General features: G+C 38.0%; 1 protein-coding gene across 3 annotated transcripts in view; it reads right to left on the reverse strand.

Annotated features, from left to right (window-relative positions):
* Positions 1-12,219, reverse strand: part of CUBN (cubilin) — a 290,799-nt gene that overhangs the window by 147,050 nt on the left and 131,530 nt on the right. The window lies entirely within an intron of this gene.

Consider the following 12,219-nt stretch of genomic DNA (forward strand, 5'->3'; position numbering starts at 1 on the left):
AGTAGGAGGTACATTGTATTGATTGTAAACAACCAATACTAGGTCACTTGATCTTCAGTTTGCTTGTATCTAATACATTATGTTTAAGTTCTTTCGGACCTAAGATGTGGAATGCTAAGTGTTAAAAATCTTTACCTTTGTATGAGAGACTCTAGTAAATAAAATATATATATATATAAGTCTACAAAAAGCCTTCACATAGATGTTCATAGCATCCTTATTCTTAATTGCTGTAACTTGGAAGCAGTCAAGGTGTCCTTCAGCAGCTGCATTAGGTAAATAACCTGTAGTCCTCCTAGACATGGGCTATTTTGCAACACTAACCACAAATGGACTATCAAGCCATCACAAAGCATGGGGGAAATGTCTATGTGTATTAAGAAGTGAAAGACTGGAAAAGCTATGTATTGCATCATTTTGATGGTATGACGGCATTCTGGAAAAGGCAAAACTATGGAGACAATAAATGACGTGGTTTGCAGGGACTGGAGGGGAAGGAGAGAGAGAGAGAGTGCAGAAGAGTTTTGTGGAGGTGACACTACTCTGTACGATACCAGAATGGTGGACATATGTCAGAAACTTGTCAAAACCTATAGAATGTACAACAGCAGGAATGAACCTATTGTAAACTATGGACTTTGTCAATAAAGGTTTATAAGTAATAACAAATGTCCCATTCTAGTGGGGAATGTTGATAACGGGAGATTCTGCTCATGGGTAGAGGCAGGGGTACATGGGAACTCTACCTCCCATTCAGTTTGGCTGTGAAACTAAAACTCTTCTAAAAAATAAAGTCTACTAAAAACAATACCAAAAATGATATAGGTCCTGACCCTGGGAAATGGAAAACCTGATATATAAAACTCAAGTGTGGAAAAAGACGCCAGCATATGTTTTATGAATGCTTATATATCACACCTTAGAGAGTAATTAACATGAATCATTATAACAAAAAAATCAAAATGCTACAACATGTGGTACACAATTAATACTGCACTGCTTATGAGTGTTCAGATGCACTTTACAGATATTTCCTATTTTATTGCTCATAAGAACCACACGAAGCAAATATTATGATTATCTTCATTTCTCAAATGTTCAAATCAGTACAAGCTCAAGTCAAGTGGTTTGTCCAAGGAACCCTGGTTGTGAGAGAGGGAGTCACCCATGTACAGAATCTCCCATTATCAACCAATCCACACAATTCACAATGCCAGTGTACTTAATTATAATACTACACTCTACAGACTAACAATGTTGGTAAGAATTCAGATTTCAGAATGGACAGGGAGAGGAAAAATCACAGAAGTAAAACTTGAGGAAGACTCAAATTTTAAAGACAAAATTAGAACAAAATAAAGATAAAATTTAAAAAAAAGATAAATTGTCTTGTTTCCCAGTAGTAATTTTTGGTGATTAAAAAAACATTATTTCTCTATTAACATACCTTTGTTTTCTATTTTTAATATTAATTAGCTGGCAAATTCTTCCAAGCACCTTTCCTTTCTGAAATTCAGGCTTTTCATGTTTAAAAATGACAATGACTCCTCATTCCATTGTGAATGCATGTGCATTTTGCACTTTAATTGGCTTAAAATATAAGGCACTAAACCTGAGGGCTTGTCTACTACCCATCTTATGCAAATTTGTCTGTACTGGGATTTGGAAAAAAGTGTTTTGAAAGTTCAAAAGAAATAGTCTCCATACTGAATCTCCACTTAATGGAGAAGAGCTGAGAATTCCAAGAAGAATCCTAATTGTGTAAAGAAATTAGATTTCAGCTCAATATGCTACCATCTTCTTGAATGGCCAGTTTCCTGCTACCATTTAAAAAACCTCTGCACTTTCAGATTTTAAATTCGTTGCACAGGATGGTATCTATCCTATCATGTTTCTACTTTTATTTCTGGTTCAAGTTCTGCAGAAAAAATATTTAAAATTAGGCGGGCTGACATTGTTTGTAGGCTGTGGGGAATGTTAAAAAAACATAAATGCCATGAAGATCAGAAAATGTTTTTCCTACTACAACCATCCATGGAAAATATTCCTGAAGCCAAAGTCAGCACAGATTGTACTTGTGCTCAGCACCACTGCACAACCCCAGGGGGCAGCAGTCTCGGAGCATTCCATCCAATGATGCTCCCTGGAGGTGAGCAACACAGAGGCCCATAGAAATCATCTCTTACTAAAGGACAATATAGGTAGGCAAGGCCAGGCTGTCACCCCATTTTCAGCTTCTATGGTTCTTGGTATCAGTTGTGCCAAACAAGTAATCCCATGAAAAAAAATCCTCAAAGGAAAATAACTTTGTGGTCACAAAACACAAAAAAGAACAAGGAAATGGAAGCCTGACTATCTCATCTGCATTTTTATTTAATTCAGTTTATCAGAAACCTAATTCATTATTTTTCATCTATAAGTCTGTATAATCATCATTGATTCATCTAAAAGTCTATATAATATTTTCCATTGTCTTTCCAATTGTTTTAGGTTTCCTTGTGAATTCCTTTGCAAATAACAGGATATTAATACTCTTAAATGAGTTGCTGTAAGCTGGAATGATAATATCAGATTCTTGGCAGTCAGCAATGCTTTGAAAAATTACAGTACTTGCTTTATTTACCCACTTACAGCTCTGGAGACCCACAGTGTACTTTTCCCTAAGATTTAAAATAAACATAAACAAGGTTTACAAAAAACAAAGCACGGCTTTATTTTTAGGTATGCCATGCTCTTTTCTCATGAATAGCACTTATGTGTGTGTCTCCTAAAGAGAAATTCCAATATTATTCAAAATGATACCATATTGGGGAAAAATACTGTGTGGTTGTAAGGAGAAGAAAAGGAAACTGTTGGAGCTTGAAAACTCTTTGCAGCTTTCTTTTTCTCCTACATAATCTCACTACCTCTGAAGTTTAATCTGTCAAAAAGTAACAACTTTGATTTAAAAGTTCATACCAAACGCAAAGTAGGGCAAATTAATTCAGTGGTATTTTATGGTAAAAACTATAAAGTATTGAAATAAAAAGCTAATTCTGATAAGTATGGTAGAAATTTAACTCCCTCTTTGTAGTTCTAAATTTTGAAAGAGACGAACAACTTTCCAATTCTCCTTCATTTATCCATTCATTCAATCAGTATTTGTTGAGTATATACCATAGTATAAGTGTTAAAGCAGTCAGGTGTATTTAATGCTTCTCAAAAAAAAAAATACATCTGTAGACATTAAAAAAGTATCATTACCACATCAGATCAGATCAGATCAGATCAGTCACTCAGTCGTGTCTGACTCTTTGCGACCCCATGAATCCCAGCACGCCAGGCCTCCCTGTCCATCACCAACTCCCAGAGTTCACTCAGACTCACGTCCATCGAGTCAGTGATGCCATCCAGCCATCTCATCCTCTGTCATCCCCTTCTCCTCTTGCCCCCAATCCCTCCCAGCATCAGAGTCTTTTCCAATGAATCAACTCTTCACATGAGGTGGCCAAAGTACTGGAGTTTCAGCTTTAGCATCATTCCTTCCAAAGAAATCCTAGGGCTGATCTCCTCCAGAATGGACTGGTTGGATCTCCTTGCAGTCCAAGGAACTCTCAAGAGTCTTCTCCAACACCACAGTTCAAAAGCATCAATTCTTCGGCACCCAGCCTTCTTCACAGTCCAACTCTCACATCCATACATGACCACTGGAAAAACCATAGCCTTGACTAGATGGACCTTTGTTGGCAAAGTAATGTCTCTGCTTTTGAATATGCTATCTAGGTTGGGCATAACTTTTCTTCCAAGGAGTAAGCGTCTTTTAATTTCATGGCTACAGTCACCATCTGCAGTGATTTTGGAGCCCAGAAAAATAAAGTCTAACACTGTTTCCACTGTTTCCTCATCTATTTCCCATGAAGTGATGGGACTGGATGCCATGATCTTTGTTTTATGAATGTTGAGCTTTAAGCCAACTTTTTCACTCTCCACTTTCACTGTCATCAAGAGGCTTTTGAGTTCCTTTTCACTTTCTGCCGTAAGTGTGGTGTCATCTGCATATCTGAGGTTATTGATATTTCTCCCGGCAATCTTGATTCCAGCTTGTGTTTCTTCCAATCCTGTGTTTCTCATGATGTACTCTACATATAAGTTAAATAAACAGGGTGACAATATACAGCCTTGACGTACTTCTTTTCCTATTTGGAACCAGTCTGTTGTTCCATGTCCAGTTCTAACTGTTGCTTCCTGACCTGCATACAAATTTCTCAAGAGGCAGATCAGGTGGTCTGGTAAAATCTTTCAGATTTTCCACAGTTTATTATGATCCACACAGTCAAAGGCTTTGGCATAGTCAAGAAAGTAGAAATAGATGTTTTCCTGGAACTCTCTTGCTTTTTCCATGATCCAGTGGATGTTGGCAATTTGATCTCTGGTTCCTCTGCCTTTTCTAAAACCAGCTTGAACATCTGGAAGTTCACGGTTCACATATTGCTGAAGCCTGGCTTGGAGAATTTTGAGCATTACTCTACTAGCGTGTGAGATGAGTGCATTTGTGCGGTAGTTTGAGCATTCTTTGGCATTGCCTTTGAATGAAAACTGACCTTTTCCAGTCCTGTGGCCACTGCTGAGTTTTCCAAATTTGCTGGCATATTGAGTGCAGCACTTTCACAGCATCATCTTTCAGGATTTGGAATAGCTCAACTGGAATTCCATCACCTCCACCAGCTTTGTTCATAGTGATGCTTTCTAAGGCCGACTTGACTTCACATTCCAGGATGTCTGGCTCTAGGTCAGTGATCACACCATCGTGATTATCTGGGTCGTGAAGATCTTTTTTGTACAGTTCTTCTGTGTATTCTTGCCATCTCTTCTTAATATCTTCTGCTTCTGTTAGGTCCATACCATTTCTGTCCTTTATCGAGCCCATCTTTGCATGAAATGTTCCTTTGGTATCTCTAAGTTTCTTGAAGAGATCTCTAGTCTTTCCCATTCTGTTTTCCTCTATTTCTTTGCATTGATTGCTGAAGAAGGCTTTCTTATCTCTTCTTGCTATTCTTTGGAACTCTGCATTCAGATGTTTATATCTTTCCTTTTCACCTCTGCTTTTTGCTTCTCTTCTTTTCATAGCTAATTGTAAGGCCTCCCCAGACAGCCATCCTGCTTTTTTGCATTTCTTTTCCATGGGGATGGTCTTGATCCCTGTCTCCTGTAGAATGTCACGAACCTCATTCCATAGTTCATCAGGCACTCTATCTATCAGATCTAGGCCCTTAAATCTATTTCTCACTTCCACTGTATAATCATAAGGGATTTGATTTAGGTCATACCTGAATGGTCTAATGGTTTTCCCTACTTTCTTCAATTTAAGCCTGAATTTGGCAATAAGGAGTTCATGGTCTGAGCCACAGTCAGCTCCTGGTCTTGTTTTTGCTGACTGTATAGAGCTTCTCCCTCTTTGGCTGCAAAGAATATAATCAATCTGATTTCGGTGTTGACCATCTGGTGATGTCCATGTATAGAGTCTTCTCTTGTGTTGTTGGAAGAGGGTGTTTATTATGACCAGTGCATTTTCTTGACAAAACTCTATCAGTCTTTGCCCTGCTTCATTCTGTATTCCAAGGCCACATTTGCCTGTTATTCCAGGTGTTTCTTGACTTCCTGCTTTTGCATTCCAGTCCCCTATAATGAAAAGGACATCTTTTTTGGGTGTTAGTTCTAAAAGGTCTTGTAGGGCTTCATAGAACCGTTCAACTTCAGCTTCTTTAGCATTACTGGTTGGGGCATAGACTTGGATTACTGTGATATTGAATGGTTTGCCTTGGAAACGAAGAGATCATTCTGTCGTTTTTGAGATTGTATCCAAGTACTGCATTTCGAACTCTTTTGTTGACCATGATGGCTACTCCATTTCTTCTGAGGGATTCCTGCCCGCAATAATAGATATAATGGTCATCTGAGTTAAATTCACCCATTCCAGTCCATTTCAGTTCGCTGATTCCTAGAATGTCGACATTCACTCTTGCCATCTCTTGTTTGACCACTTCCAATTTGCCTTGATTCATGGACCTGACATTCCAGGTTCCTATGCAATATTGCTCTTTACAGCATCAGACCTTGCTTCTATCACCAGTCACATCCACAGCTGGGTATTCTTTTTGCTTTGGCTCCATCTCTTCATTCTTTCTGGAGTCCTCCTGCAAATCATTAAGTTCTTTTTGCTTTTCCTCCAGTTTGCAAAGCGTAATTTCAGTAGGTCTTGATTTGAAAAAAAGTGAATTATATTTTATCTTTCACAAGCTAATTGATGGTACATTATAAATAAGAATAAATAAATCATCATGTTGAGTTGCAAAAAGGTATTTTAGAATTTGCTGGTTTCAGCAGTACAGTGTTGGCATAACTCCCTTTTGATACTAGTTTCAATCCACAAATGAGAGACTTTTATCAGCATTTAGCCAGTTATGCCTCACTCACTTGGGTATCACATCTTTTTCCTACATTTGAGGATTTTTTAATAAATCTGTACTTGGTGTCAGGCAAAAAAATATTATGTCAAAATATATCTTTTAAAAATCTGAAAAAATGAGTAATGTCTATTTTTTCTATGTGTTCTTTAAGTGACAAGGAAAAACAAATTCATGACAAAATTAAGAAAATGTCTGTTAACCCCCAAATTAAACATGTAATGAATTTATTTGATGATTTGCTTCATAAATTAAAGCCACCTTTAAGCTCACAGTGAAACATTAGAACATGAATTTTGAATTGGATAATTATAGGTTAAAAAATGAAAAATAATAAATTCACACCAACAGTTGAGCTTTTAAAATTATAAATGAAAACAAACAACAACTATAATTCACAGTAAATAGTAGAGTTTTTTTTAAGAATATATAATGTGAGTCTTTTGAATTGTATTGATACATCAATTTCCATTTAATTAGTTGTGAAAAAGGGACAGACAGAACTGTAATTTGGAACCTATATCAACACATACAGTCCCATTACCAATAAAAGGAAATAGCAAGACAATCCAAAAACTCCTATTGTGTGTAATTCTAAAGGAGAGAGAACATGCTCCAAATGCTGAAATGAATCAAAAGCAAAATGATTTACTTCTGCCTCATCTTATTTATACTGAATAGCAAAGCTGTTTATCTCATTTACTATTTCTGCACTTTGTGTGGTAGAGACAAGTTTTATTTTTAATAAAGTGGAATTCAAAAATCTACTTATTTGCTTTTCCTATGGAGTTATTCTCAGGGTTGCTGATGCCTAATATTAAAATCTTGCCACAAAATGAGTATCCTAATTTTACTTTCCTGTTAAATTTACTTGGGCCAGGAAGAAGAAACATTGTTTTGCTCGCTGTACTCTCTTGGTGTGAGATTCTAGACTTAATAATCTCTTGTGAAAATACAGTTTCTCTTGAGTGAGTCACAGAAGAAAACATATTTCTAAATCCAATCACCTCTTTTTGAGATGGAAACGACACGGCTTCTGGAAAAATCTCAGGTGTTTACATTTCAGTTAGAGTGGAAATAGTGGGATAGACACACCTGCAAACGCTAAAACAAATGAAAGTGCTGGAAAAAATACAGTTCAGCAAGTGATGCAGTCATTTTAAACAACCATGTCTTTGTCAGTCATGTCTGTGACGGTGGGTCAGTGACCAGGGGGTCACAGGAAGAGTAGAAAGCGGGGATGGAGGATAGACAAGGCTGGGGATGAAAGAAGCTGTATCAGCCAACAACTATCAGGAAATAGCATAGGAGGTGATGTTTAGACTCCAAGAGCCTCCTCATTGTCATGTCTGTCCCATTGGATGAATAATAAAATGTAGGGAAATAATGAAGTTTGCTATAAGTGGGCTTCAGGCCTCTAAAACAGAAGACAGTGATTTCAGAAAGCATTTCAGGGGTCTATATAAAGAAAATAATTAAACGATGAAAATACAAACCAAGGAGTAGACAATGGAGTGCTGAATCAAGAGATTTGAAGGATACATATTCAGAAGAAAGAGAGAGATGGTGGCTCTTTGTACCCGACTGGTAAGAGAAGATTTTCATGGAGGAGATGACATGATTTCATAGTTGCATAATTTGCATACCAATTTGCAAAACTTTTGGAAATATAATAGCATACCAAGTAAAGCATAGGCTGTGGCATAAGACAAAAGAGCTTCCAGCTTTGACTGTGCTACTCTTCGGATGACTAATTTAACCTTTCTAGCCCTTGGTGTTTTCATCTGTAACAGTGTTAGTATTTAACCTCATAGGGTTGTGACATAGATTTAATGAAAAAAACCAAAGTATGGTTTTTAGCCAAGTGTCCTGCATATGATCATCACCCCACATATACTGTGTATTACAACTGAACCAGTGTTTATCCAGACCTGGGATAAGACTAGAGAAAGACTTAGAGTTGAAGAGGAACTACCATACCAGCTAAAGAGTCATCGTGAATACCCAATAAGATATATGAAGCCAATTATTCATGAAGCTACAATAAAGATAGTTCACATCTGTATGGTAGTGAACAGTTTCTCCATGTGCTTCTCACGAGCACATCATCTTATTTGAGATTCATAACAACTCTACGAGGTCAGCAAGAATGATCATATCGCCCAAGTGAGGCTCAAGAAGGCTGCTGAACATGTAACTCACACAGTACTGGCAGCTCTGGGCCCAACCTTGCCCGGCCACCCCCAACCTGTCCCCCACCCGCTACTCCCAGGCTCTGCCTTCTCTCCATTATGACTAGTTGGGCGTTTCATCCTAAGGCCCTGGATTGACAATGTTCAACACCACCCTCATTACTAAGGCAAAATATCATCATAGCAACCAGAAAAAAAATAATAAAGTAAGAATCTTTTTCATTTAATTTGAGGCCAATCTAACAAACCTAATATACTAATATGAATAGATATCAGCTGAAGTTAAATAAGATAACACCCTGAAGAGAATCATATGTTTTTCAGTTATAATTAATCTTTAAAAGCTTTTAGTTCTGGTGACTGATCATCTGTTTGATTCTGTTTTCCTTCAAACTCCCAGTCATCAGCTGAAAGGAAGCGCTTACCTTATCAGCAGGAAGCATGCTGATCTAACGGAACTCATAACAAGAAAGAGTTAAAAGTTGTTGTTAAACCTGCTCACTTGTGAAGATAACTTAAATCTTTTCCATAGAAGAACTTTGCTAACGCTGTTTTGGGGTTTCTTTGTTTGTAAGTTTGATCTAAAACAAGCAGTGAGTTATAAAATTCCAGAACAATGGCAATGAGAAGCATAGTCTATGTATGTCCCACCCTCAAGGTTTGGGGTGGTTTGGTTGTCTTTTTATTTTTTGCTTTTAACACAAGAGTTTTAATAAAAGCAAATCAGCAAAGAAAGGGTTACATGGAATTAGAGGCACAAAGTTTTAAAAGCATATTCTGTGTTTCCTGCAATTACAATTGCTCAAACCTCTTTAAACTTGGCATTTTCCTGAAACTATGTTCCATAAACCAAGAGCACCAGGAGACCTGCCAGCTTGGGTGTGGCATGGCGCAAGCTCCCTGATGTTGGACGAAAAGCAACAGAGAATGGACCCAAATGGGACATCTTCACATACTCACCCTCTAACCTTGGAGGGAAATGTCTGAGAAATTAGTGATCGGTGTTAAAAAGAAGCTGAAAAGCCAGAGTACAGTAAAAATCAATTTTAAACAAATGGGGATGTTCATATACTTCATTAAAATGAATGATTTCTATTTTAATAGTTTTTCTATAATTTTAAAATAAAAACTTTCTCTGCTGCAAACCTTGAGAGGTGACTGGTTTTATCAGTTAATCCCTCAGTAGTGTAAAAGTATATGCCACAGTCCTGGGATGTAGGACAAAGGCAAATGATAGGTGTTCATCCTAAAAGAGAAGACTAAAATCCGGTCAACAGCCCTCTTTGAAGACAAAGCCATGAGTGGGGCCCCCAAATGCATCTGACTCACTTGTTAGTACAATTTGCGGCAGGGAGGGGGTGGATTTTGTGGGTTAGCACTGATTCTATGACGACATAGAGGAGCAATCATGACATGACATCAGAGAAGGAAACCAGGTAATACAAAGACCAAGGAATGGGAAATTCTCCAGGGGAAAAAGAAGTTAGAAGGAAGACAAAAGCTGGAGACTCCAAGAGAGGGGAGAGTTGTCAAAGTTGCAGAAGCTCTCGTGTTGGGTTGAATGGTGTTCCCCAGGAACCTGTGAATCTGACCTTCTTTGGGAAAAAGGTCTTTGTAGATGTTATAAAGTTAAGATGAGGTCATGCTGGATTAGACAGGGGCTGAAATTCAGTATAATTGGTGCCCTTCTAAGAGGTGAGAGATTTGGACACAGAGACATAGAGGAGATGGAAACAGAGACTCAAGTTACATGTCATCAAGCCAATGAAAGCCAAGGGTTCCCAGCAATGAGCAGAAGCTCGAAGCGGTAAGGAAGGCTTCTTCTCTAGAGCCTTCAGAGGGATGGCCAGGCTGACCTTGATTTTGGACTTCAAGACTCCAGAACTGTGAAAGAATACATTTCTGTTGTTTTAAGCTACCCAGTTGTGGTATTTTGTTACAGTCGCCCAAGGAAGTGAGCTGAGGGCCTTCTTCTGGGTGTACACATAACATGGTAGATGGGGTGAGGCCTCTCTGGGGTGTCTCATAAATTCACTAATCCCAGCTATGAGGGCTTTATGCTCATGACCTAATCACCTCCCAAATGCCCCACTCCTAATACTAACACCATAAGAGTTAGGTTTCAACACGTGAATTTTGAGGGGACAGAAACATTCAGACTCAGCACAAAGTTGAGAAAACTAGAGACAAACTTAGGCTAGGTATCACATTAGGAGACTCCAACTCTAGATTTTAGGGTGACTGTTTAGAGTTTCATCTTCCACAGTGATTTCATCACTGCCAGATTTTGTGATAACCATTTTGTCTAAATGTGTTCCATACAGCAATGGATGTGAAGTAATCAGTTTCCAATGGTAGGGACAGGAAAAAAAAAAAAAGAGTGAAAGAATATGATCATAACATGAAGTTAATGACCTGGAAAATAGATACAAGGATTATACAAGAAGCTCAAAAATCAATTCTGTCCATAGTTTTTAAATGACTTTTAAATTCCCACATGTCATATTAATATTCAAAATTAAAATCATCATAGCCATTGGACTCTCTGAGATGTCCTGAATCTGAAGTGTTTCAGCTTACTATACCATAGAGAAACATGAACTCAATGTACCCATATTTTAGGACTTTTCACATAATTGATGCCTTTAAACTGTGGTGCTGGAGAAGACTCTTGAGAGTCCCTTGGACATCAAGAAGATCAAACCAGTCAATCCTAAAGGAAATCAACCCTGAATATTCACTGGAAGGACTGATGCTGAAGCTCCAATACTTTGGCTACCTGATGTGAAGAGCTGACTCTGGAAAAGACACCAAATGCTGGAAAAGATTGAGAGCAGGAGGAGAAGGGGATGACAGAGGATGAGACAGTTGGATGGTATCATCAACTCAATGGACACACGAGTTTGAGCAAACTCCAGGAGATATTGAAGGACAGGGAAGCCTGGCATGCTGCAGTCTGTGGGGTTGCAAAGAGTTGGATACAACTGAGAGACTGAACAACAACACATAATATGAATTTTAATTTCCTTTATATGAAAGGATAAAAATCTTTTTGACCCAGAGAAGTATAGTCGATCTTGTCATCTTTTCGACTACATCGTCTTTCATCTCATGTACTCATTCCAACCAAGATAAAAAATGGTTTCCCAGTAGACATTCTCTTCTTACAATTCAGAAGAAATCAATCATTCTCTCTTAGGAGACATTTTTAAATTATTGAAGATCAGCTCCAGTCCATTCCCATCATTCACTTCATCCAACTAATCTCTTATGGGGTAGCTACTGTCACTTTGTATCACTTCTCTTGTAAGCTAGTTTGCATAACTTAACCATGGTAACAGATTAGATGATCTCTGTGGTCTACCCCAGCTCAAACTGTATGATTACTGCAACCATATGCAGCCACTCCAGAGAAAGAAACTTTATGAAGAAGTGGATACTGTGTTGAAGGACAGACAAGCAGTCTCAGCTATTTTGAACTAGTTGTTAACTAAGTAATGAGCTTCACCCCATCATTGCTATGGAGACCTTGAAGAAAGAAGAAACTGTGCAATTTAGAGGGGAGACCTTGGAACTGGAATATT

This window comes from Bos indicus, chromosome 13 (assembly GCF_029378745.1).
Source record: "Bos indicus isolate NIAB-ARS_2022 breed Sahiwal x Tharparkar chromosome 13, NIAB-ARS_B.indTharparkar_mat_pri_1.0, whole genome shotgun sequence".
Lineage (NCBI taxonomy): Eukaryota > Metazoa > Chordata > Mammalia > Artiodactyla > Bovidae > Bos > Bos indicus.